Below are 10,224 nucleotides of genomic sequence, written 5' to 3' on the forward strand. Positions count from 1 at the left end.
GGTCAAAGCAATAGAGGAACTTAAGCAGATTAGACAAGAGTGCAATGACAAATTTAATAGACTGCTGTAATCCATAGGAAGACAGCAAACAGAAATTCAAAAGATCAACAACAAAATTTCAGAATTAGACAATTCAATAGAAAGTCATAAGACCAGAATTGAGGCAATGGAAGTCAGAATTAGTGAGGTTGAAGACAAAGGACTTGGCACCAACATATTTGAGGAAAAGTCAATAAAAGAATTTTAAAAAATGAAGAAAACCTAAGAATTACGTGTGACTGTATCTAGATAAATAACCTACGAGTGATTGGAGTGCCAGAACAGGAGTAGCGAGGAAAAACAGAAAATACAGCAAGATTGTTGAAGATTTGTTGGCAGAAAACTTCCCTGATATTGTAAAAGATGAGACGATATCTATCCAAGATACTCATTGAACCCCACACAAGGTAGATCCCAAAGAAAGTCACCAAGACATAATCAAACTTGCCAAAACCAAAGATAAAGAGAGAATTTTAAGATTCACTTGGGATAAATAAAAAGTCATCTACAAAGGAGTGTGAATAAGACTAAGCTTGGACTACTCAGCAGAAACCATGCAGGCAAGAGGGCAATGTGATGATATATATAAAGCTGTGCAGGAAAAAAATTGCCAACCAGGAATTGTATATCCAGCAAGACTGTCTCTCAAATATGATAGTGAAATTAGGACATTTCCAGACAAACAGAAGTTTAGGGAATTTGCAAAAACCAAACCAAAATTGCAAGAAACACTAAAGGGAGCCCTCCATTTAGAAAGTCAATAACATCAGATAACAACCCAAAACTAGAACACAGGACAGATCAACCAGATATCAACCCAGATAGGGAAATCACAAAAATAAACCAAAGCTAAAACCCTTAAAACAGAACTGTCATTATGTAAAAGATGAGATTAAATCAAAAGAGAGGGACTAAAAAATGTAGTCATAAATATTTCATATGCAGAGGAAGTCAAGGTGGTATAAAGAAATGAAAGATTGGTTTAAACTTACAAAAATAGGGTAAATATTAGGGTAACCACAAAGGAAACAAACAATCCTATACATCAAAATAAAAAAACATAAAGACTCAGCAAATAAAAAACGAACAACAATTAAAAAGAGGAAAAGAAGATATATAAAGAAGAAAGACTCAGCACAGAAAATTAAGTGGAAAAAAGAAGCTGTCAACAATACACAAAAAGAGACATCAAAATAACTGCACTAAACTCATAGCTATCAATAATTACACTGTATGTAAGTAGACAAAATGCACCAATAAAGAGACAGAGAGTGGCAGAATGGATAAAAAAACATGACCCATCTATATACTGCCTACAAGAGACACACATTAGACTTAAGGACACAAACTAAAACTCAAAGGATGAAAACATACATCAAGGAAAAAACAATCAAAAAAGAGCAGGAGTGGCAATAGTAATTTCTGACAAAATAGACTTTCAAGTAAAATCCACCACAAAGTATATGGAAGGACACAATATAATGATTAAAGGGTCAGTACACCAAGAGGACATAACCATAACAAATATTTATGCACCCAACTACAGGGCTCTAAAATACATAAAACAAACTCTACCAGCACTGAAAAGAGATAGACAGCTCCACGCTAACAGTAGGAGACTTCAACACACCACTTTCTGTGAAGGACAGAACATCCAGAAAGAAGCTCAATAAGACATGCCACAATCAACCAAATTGACCTCATAGACATATACAGAACACTTCACCCATGGAACAATCTCCAGAATAGAACACATATTAGGCCATAAAGAAAACCTTAATAGAATCCAAAACATGAAAATATTACAGAGCATCTTCTCTGACCATAAAGCCATACAAGTAGAAATCAATAACAGAGAAAGCAAGGGGAAAAAATCAAACACATGTAGTCTGAACAACACCTTGCTCAAAAACTATTGAGTTATAGAAGAAATTAAGGACAGAATAAAGAAATTCATAGAATCAAATGAGAATGAAAATGCATCCTACCAGAACTTTTGGGACACAGTAAAAGTGGTGCTCAGAAGTCAATTTATATCAGGAAATGCACACATCCAAAAAGAAGAAAGGGAGAAAATCAAAGAATTAACCCTAGAACTAGAACAAATAGAAAACAGGATAGCAAAAGAAGCCCTCAGGCAGCAGAAGAAAGCAAATAATGAAAATTAGAGCAGAATTAAATGAAATAGAGAACAGAAAAATAATTGAAAGAGCAAAGGCAAAAGCCGATTCTTTGAAAAGATCAATAAAATTGATAAACCATTGGTCAAACTAACGAAAGAAAAACAGGAGCTGAAACAAATAACCCAAATAAGAAGTGAGATGGGTGATACCACAACAGATCCAACTGAAATGAAAAGAATCATAACAGAAGACTATGAAAAATTATATTCTAACAAATTTGAAAACCTAGAGGAAATGTACAAGTTTCTAAAAACACTCTACCTACCTAAACTAACATAAACAGTGCTAGAATGACTAAATGTACCTCTAACAAAATAAGAGATTGAAAAGGTAAGTAAAAAACTCCTAACAAAAAAAAGTCCTGGACCCGACAGCTCCACTGGAGAATTAAACTAAAGTTTCAGAGAAGAGTTAACACCACTACTACTATAGGTATTTCAGAGCATAGAAAAGGATGGAATACTCCCAAATTCATTCTATGAAGCCAGCATGTCCCTGGTACCAAAACCAGGTAAAGACGCCCCCCACACACAAAAAAATTACAGACCAATACCCCTCATGAACTTAGACACAAAAATCCTCAAAAAAATTCTAGCCAATAGAATTCAACAACATATCAAAAAAATAATGCAACATGACCAAGTGGGATTCATACCAGGTATGCAGGGGTGGATCAACATTAGGAAAACAATCTAATACATCATAAAAATAAAACAAAAGACAAGAACCACACGATCTTACCAAATGATGCAGAGAAGACATTTGACAAAGTCCAACACCCATTCATGAATAAAAAACTCAGCAAAATAGGAATAGAAGGATAATTTGTCAACATTATGAAGGGTATTTATACAAAGCCAACAGCCAAATTATCCCAAATGGAGAGTCTGAAAGCACTCCCCTTGAGAATGGGAACCAGACAAGGAAGCCCTTTATCACCACTCTTATTCAAAATAGTGCTGGAGGTCACAGCCAGAGCAATTAGACTAGAAAAAGAAATAAAGAACATCCAAGTTGGTAAGGAAGAAGTAAAAATATCTCTATTTGCAAATGATTGGACTTGGCTATGACGAGTCCAATCAGTGTCAAATCTCTAAATTCTACAAGAATCTGCAAAACCTCAACAACAAAAAGACAAATAACCCAATTAAAATGTCCTAAAGAATCCACAAAAAAAAAAACTACTGATTTTTAAAGGATCCACAAAAAAAAAAAAACTACTGGAACTAATAGAACAGTTCAGCAGAGGATCAGGACACAAGATAAACATACAAAAATCAGTTGGATTCCTCTACACCAACAAAGAGAACATTGAAGAGGAAATCACCAAATTAGTACCATTTACAATAGCCCCCAAGAAGATAAAATACCTAGGAATAAATCTAACCAGAGATGTAAAAGACCTATACAAAGAAAACTACAAGACACTACTGCAAGAAACCAAAAGAGACCTACATAAGTGGAAAAACATACCTTGCTCATGGATAGGAAGACTCAACATTGTGAAAATGTCTGTTCTACCCAAAGCAATCTACAGATACAGTGCAATCCCCATCCAAATGCCAATGGCATTTTTTAATGAGATGGAGAAACAAATCAACTTCATATGGAAGGGAAAGAGGCCCCGGATAAGTAAGGCATTACTGAAAAAAGAAGGACAAAGTGGGAGGCCTCACGCTACCTGATTTTAGAACATATAGTACTGCCACAGTAGCCAAAACAGCCTAGTACAACAAGAGAATTGAGAATCCAGACATAAATTCATCCACATATGAGCAGCTGATATTTGACAAAGGGGAAAAGACAGTCTTTTTAACTGTCTTAAACTGTCTTGTTAAGTGGGGAAAAGACAGTCTTTTTAACAAATGGTGCTGGCATAACTGGATATCCAGCTGCAAAAATATGAAACAAGACCCATACTCACACCATGCACAAAAACTAACTCAAAATGGATCAAAGACCTAAATATAAAATCTAAAATGATAAAGATCATGAAGAAATATAGGGGCAATGCTAGAAGCCCTAATACATGGCATGAACAGTATATAAAACATTACTAACAATGCACAAACACCAGAATAGAAACTGGAAAACTGGGAGCTCCTAAAAATCAAACACTTGTGCTCATCCGAAGACTTCACCAAAAGAATAGAAAGACAACCTACAGACTGGGAAAAATTTTTTGGCTATGACAAGTCCAATCAGTGTCTAATCTCTAAATTCTACAAGAATCTGTGAAACCTCAACAACAAAAAGACAAATAACCCAATTAAAAAATGGGCAAAGGATATGAACAGACACTGCACCAAAGAAAACATTCAGGTGGCTAACAGACACTTGAGGAAATGCTCACCATCATTAGGCACTAGAGAAATGCAAATCAAAATTACCATGAGGTACCCTCTCACCCCAACGAGGCTGACATTAATCCAAACAACACAAAATAAATAAATGTTGGTGAGGTTGTAGAGAGACTGGAACGCTTATACACTGCTGGTGGGAATGTAAAATGGTACAACCACTTTGGAAATTGATTTGGCCCTTCCTTAAAAAGCTGGAAGTAGAACTACCATAGGATCCATCAATCCTACTCTTCGGAATATATGCTAGAAAAATAAGAGCCTTCACAGGAATAGATATATGCACAACTGTGTTCATCCCAGCACGGTTTACGACAGCAAAAAGATAGAAACAACCAAGGTACCCATCAACGAATCAATGGATAAACAACTTATGGTGTATTCACAGGATAGAATACTATGCAACGATAAGGAACAAGAATGAGCCCTTGAAACATCTCATAGCATAGAAGAATCTGGAAAGCATTATGCTGAGTGAAGTTAGTCAGTTGGAAAAGGATAAATATCGTATGAGACCACTATTATAAGAATTCAAGAAAAGGTTTAAACACGGAAGAAAACATTCTTTGATGGTTACGAGGTTTTGGGGGAGGGAGCAAGAGGGGTATTCACTAAAAAGAATTATTTAGCTGAAGGGAAGGACAGCACACAGTACAGGGGAAGTCAGCACAACTGGACTAATCCAAAAGCTAAGAAGTTTTCTCAACAAAACCAATCACTTCACAGGACAGAGTAGCAGGGGCGAGGTCTGGGGACCATGATTTCAGGGGATATTTAGGTCAATTGGCATAACAAAATGTATTAACAAAATGTTGTGCATCCCACTTTGGTGAGCAGCGTCTGGGATCTTAAATGCTAACAAGCGGCCGTCTAAGATGCATCAATTTGTCTCAACCCACCTGGGGCAAAGGAGAATGAAGAACAACAAAGACTCAAGGAAAATATGACCCCAAGAGAAAGAAAGGGCCACATAAATCAAAGACTCCATCAGCCTGAATCCGGAAGAACTAGATGGTGCCCAGCTATCACCAATGGCTGCCCTGACAGGAGAAACAACAGAGAATCCCTGATGGTGCAGGAGAAAAGTGGGATGCAGACCTCAATTCTAGTAAAAAAGTCTTAACGTCTGACTGAGACTGGAGGGACCCCAGAGGTCATGGCTCCTGGACTCTCTGTTAGCCCGAAACTAAAACCATTCCCGAAGCCAACACTTCAGACAAAGATTAGACTGGGCCATAAGACATAAAACGATACTGATAAGGATTGTGCTTCTTAGCTCAAGTAGACATGTGAGTCTATGTGGGCAGCTCCTGTCTGGAGGCAAGATGAGAAGGCAGACGGGGACAGGAGCTGATTGAATGGACACAGGAAATACAGGGTGGAGAGAAGGAGTGTGCAGTCACATTGTAGGGAGAGAAACTAGGGTCATATAACAATGTGTGTATAAGTGTTTGTATGAGGGTCTGACTGGAATTGTAAACTTTCACTTAAAGCAGAATAAAAAAAAGATACCAAAAAAACCCTTATAAATAAACTTATCAAATATTAGTTTTAAGAATAAGAATAACATTTTTTATAGTACAACTTTTTAAAACGGTAAAAATGAACTCATTTATTAGCAGACTCAAATATACATATATCCTCTCTGTGGCATATATAAAAATAAAAAGCAAAAGTACATAAACAAATTACAATACATATCTATTAACTCAATTTAGTACCAGTACAAGGTTTTAAGTTATCTAAAGATCTTGAAGATATTTTTAAGCCTATATATCACAAAACATAATTACTGTTGAAATAAGTTTGTCAGAATTATGACCTGATTTGGTTAAACATGAACTTACATTTTTTATAATTTTAATATTTAGTAGAAGCAGTGTTAGCTTGTTCTATTGTATTGTATGTCGCTGTTCCTGTTGCATGCCACTGAGTCAATTCTGACTCATAGCAACCCTGTATGACAGCATATAGGTGTCTCACAGGGTTTTCTAGGCTGTAATCTTTACAGGTGCAGATTGCCAGGTCTTTTTTCCTGTGGGGTGAATAGTGGGTTCAAACTGCTGACCTTTCAGTTAGCAGCCAAGCTCTTAACTATTGTATATTTAACAGTGGTAACTCAGAGAAAACAGCTGTTTTATTAAACCAAAATTATTAAACTAGTTTCCCAAAGATTTATTGAAATTGTGTGAACTTAATTTTTTTTTAAGTTTCTGCTTAGTTTGTATAATAATTATTTTTTAACATTGAAAATATTTGAGGTTTAATTTTAGGAACTTTTAGGAATATTCAATTTATATAAGTGCTTATTTATCTCTAACCCAGCCAGAATAAAGACCCTTGAAGTGGTATCATAATTTAATTTGGTTATACCATCTGGGGGTATGAAAATATTACATATACCTAACTGTATTTCCTGTGCACTTTAAAGAGTCTTTTTAGAGAAGTAACTTTAGAATAAGTTTTGTCTTTCTGAGTCCTCATTATACTAATCAAAATAAAAAATCCATTTTTTTAGTGCACTATTTAAGTGAACCAATTTACATTAAAATACTTTTCTAAGTAGGCACTGAAGTTCTAAATTATTTTTAGTGATGCTATATAATTTAGTAAGAAAGCACATAGGTAGCAGATTTTTCTGAAAGAGAAGAGGACAAAGACTTAAATGAGAGTTGGCAATCGGGTCCCAAACCTGATGCGGCAAGCAAGGAATCTAGACAGAGCTCTTTCTGGATCAAAGCCAAACTCTCAAAACAAAAATAAGAGTGAAAGAGACACTCTGTGCTCACTTCAGCAGAACATATACAAAAATTGGAATGATACAGAGAAGATTAGCCTGGGTCCTGTGCAAGAATGACATGCAAAGTTGTGAACAGTGATGAGTCTGCGAAGCATCTCATGACATGGATGAATCTGGAGGGCATTATGCTGAGTGAAATAGATCAATCACAAAAGGATAAATATTGTATGAGACCACTACTATAAAAACTCATGAAAAGGTTACACACAAAAAGAAACAATCTTCAACAGTTACAAGAGAGGGGAGGGGTGGGGATGGAAAAACACTAAATAGACAATAAAAAAAAAAAAGGTAAGTGGTAATTCTGGTGATGGGTAAGACAGTACAGAATACTGGGGAGCCAGCACAACTTGCCCAAGGCAAGGACGTGGAAGCTCAAGCTCCATAGATACATCCAAATTCCCTGAGGGATCGAATTGTTAGGCTGAGGGCTGTGGGGACCATGGTATCAGGGAACATCTAGCACAACTGGTATAACATAGTTTGTAAAGAAAATGTTCTACATTCTATTTTGGTGAGTAGAGTCTGGGGTCTTAAAAGCCTGTGAGCAGCCATCTAAGATAGTCCACTGATCTCACCCCTTCAGCAGCAACAGAGAATGAAGAAAACTAAAGACACAACGGAAAGATTAGTCCAAAGGACTAATGGACCACAACCACCACGGCCTCCACCAGTCTGAGTCCAGTACAACTAGATGGTGTCCAGCTACCACCACTGACTGCTCTGACAGGAATCATAATGGAGGGTCCCGGACAGAGCTGGAGAAATATGTAGAACAAAATTCTAACCCCTCCTCAAAAAAGACCAGACTTACTGGCTTGACAGAGACTGGAGAAACCCCGAGAGTATGCCCCCCGGACACCCTTTTAGCTCAGTAATGTAGTCACTCCTGAGGTTCACCCTTCAGCCAAAGGCTAGACAGGCCTGTAAAACAAAATGAGACTAAAGGGGCACACCAGCCCCAGGCGTAAGGACTAGGAGGCAGGAGAGGTCTGGAAAGCTGGTAATAGAGAACCCAAGGTCGAGAAAGGAGAGGGTTGACATGTCATGGGGTTGTTAACCAGTGTCATAAAACAATATGTGTATTAACTGTTTAATGAGAAGCTAGTTTGTTCTGTAAACCTTCATCTAAAGCACAATAAAAAAATGGTAAAAAAAAAAAAAGAGTGAAGGAGACAATAATTTTGGACATCAACACACTCAAACAACACAACACAAAACAAATAGGAACTCAGTTCCCTAAAGTAGATACTATAACTCCAAATTATTTTTGATGAAGTCAATCCATGTTTGCAGAAAGAAAAACAGGTTTTATGCCCATAATTTTATTAACTTGCCAAAGTCCCAGATAGAGGGGTCCCAAGCCCTTTGAACATGGCTGAATCCATTTCAAAGGCTACCTGAGGCCTCTTTTGGACCCAGTTCAACTTTGTCTATCAGACCCAGCCTGATTTCTCTTAGACCTAGTCCAAGGAAAGGGTGTTTGAATAAAGCAAATGGGAACTGGTAACAAAACCTAGACATCAAACAAAAGTTTTTTAAAACGACCGCTACAGATTTAATCCTTACAGAGCACAGCAACAGCATACTAACTTACCTGAAGAAACATGGGGCATTGGAGTGAAAAAGACAAAGCAAATGGGAACCTGGTTCTAAAGTAGCCACTACAAATTCAAGTCATCTTTGGTATAGTCAGTCCACTTACTCGAAAACCCACAACATGCAGTTCCATACCAAGAAGCAGGGGTTTTAGGAGGGGGAGGAGAAGGAGATTTAGAAAAGGAGTCCATGATTAGAATCACTACAAATGGGTTTCTGGAGGCACGGGAAATAGAACAAAAGAGTGACTCACCAATATGACTTCCAGGCTCCGAACTCAAATTATGTTGACCCTGAGTTGCTTCAATAAACACAGGAGCAAAGGGAATGGAGTTCAGATCCAGGAGAGGAGAGACTTAACCCCTCAGACTCCAGGGCTGGCAAGGGATCAGTAAGCAGGAGGTGTGCCAACACATGGTCCTCACTAACCATGGGGTCAGTTTGAGGTCTTCTTCTCTGGATCCCATTTCTGACACCAAATAACTGTCAAAAATAAACAGCTCAGAACACCATTAACAGATTGCAATGGAGGTTTAAACAGAAAGCGATCGACTGCTAATCGAAAGATTGACAGTTCAAAACTACCAGTGATTCCATGAAAGATGTGGCTGTATGCTTCTGAAGAGATTTACAGACTTGGAAACCTTATGGAGTCGCTATGAGTCAGAATTGGCTCAGCAGCAGTGAGTTTTTTTGGTTACGGAGGTTTAATACTCAATTTTTAAATCAGGCAGCATATCATACCAAATAAAATAGTGTTCTATTAATTTAGATTTTCAGGGTACTTATATACAATTTCATCAGGAACTTTGAACAAAAAAATTTTTATTGGTTGATAATTATGTCAGAATATATACATGTTATAAGAGAGCAGTATGTGCTCAAACATTATAAAGACTATAAAAATAGAAACCTTCCTAAGACAATCACAGGATTAGTGAGCCATGATTACTAGACCTCTGGAGTCTTGGAAAAGGGACATGTTTGTTAATCTCATAGTTTTCTGAGTGAATAAGGTTCAGTGAGCCTGGTCATTTAAATATGATTATGTAAAACTTATCTAAAAGCTAGTTACAATTTAAGGCATAGTTATAGACATTAAAAATTACATATACAGCACATAGATTTCTAACATTTGATAAGACGATCTTTAGTGTCATGGGCAAGAGAATCGTCTCTGTTTTCATAAAGCAAAACTTATAATTTTATTGCACAATATATAGATGTATATCTTTTCTCCTAT

General features: G+C 36.9%; 1 non-coding gene across 1 annotated transcript; it reads left to right on the top strand.

Moving 5' to 3' along the window:
• Window positions 1-7,363: 7,363 nt before the first annotated feature.
• Window positions 7,364-7,470, top strand: LOC126057739 (U6 spliceosomal RNA). Its single transcript, XR_007512819.1, has one exon. It is a non-coding gene; the product is annotated as a U6 spliceosomal RNA (small nuclear RNA).
• The last annotated feature ends 2,754 nt before the right edge of the window (window positions 7,471-10,224 follow it).

The sequence above is a fragment of the Elephas maximus genome, chromosome 1, assembly GCF_024166365.1.
Source record: "Elephas maximus indicus isolate mEleMax1 chromosome 1, mEleMax1 primary haplotype, whole genome shotgun sequence".
Lineage (NCBI taxonomy): Eukaryota > Metazoa > Chordata > Mammalia > Proboscidea > Elephantidae > Elephas > Elephas maximus.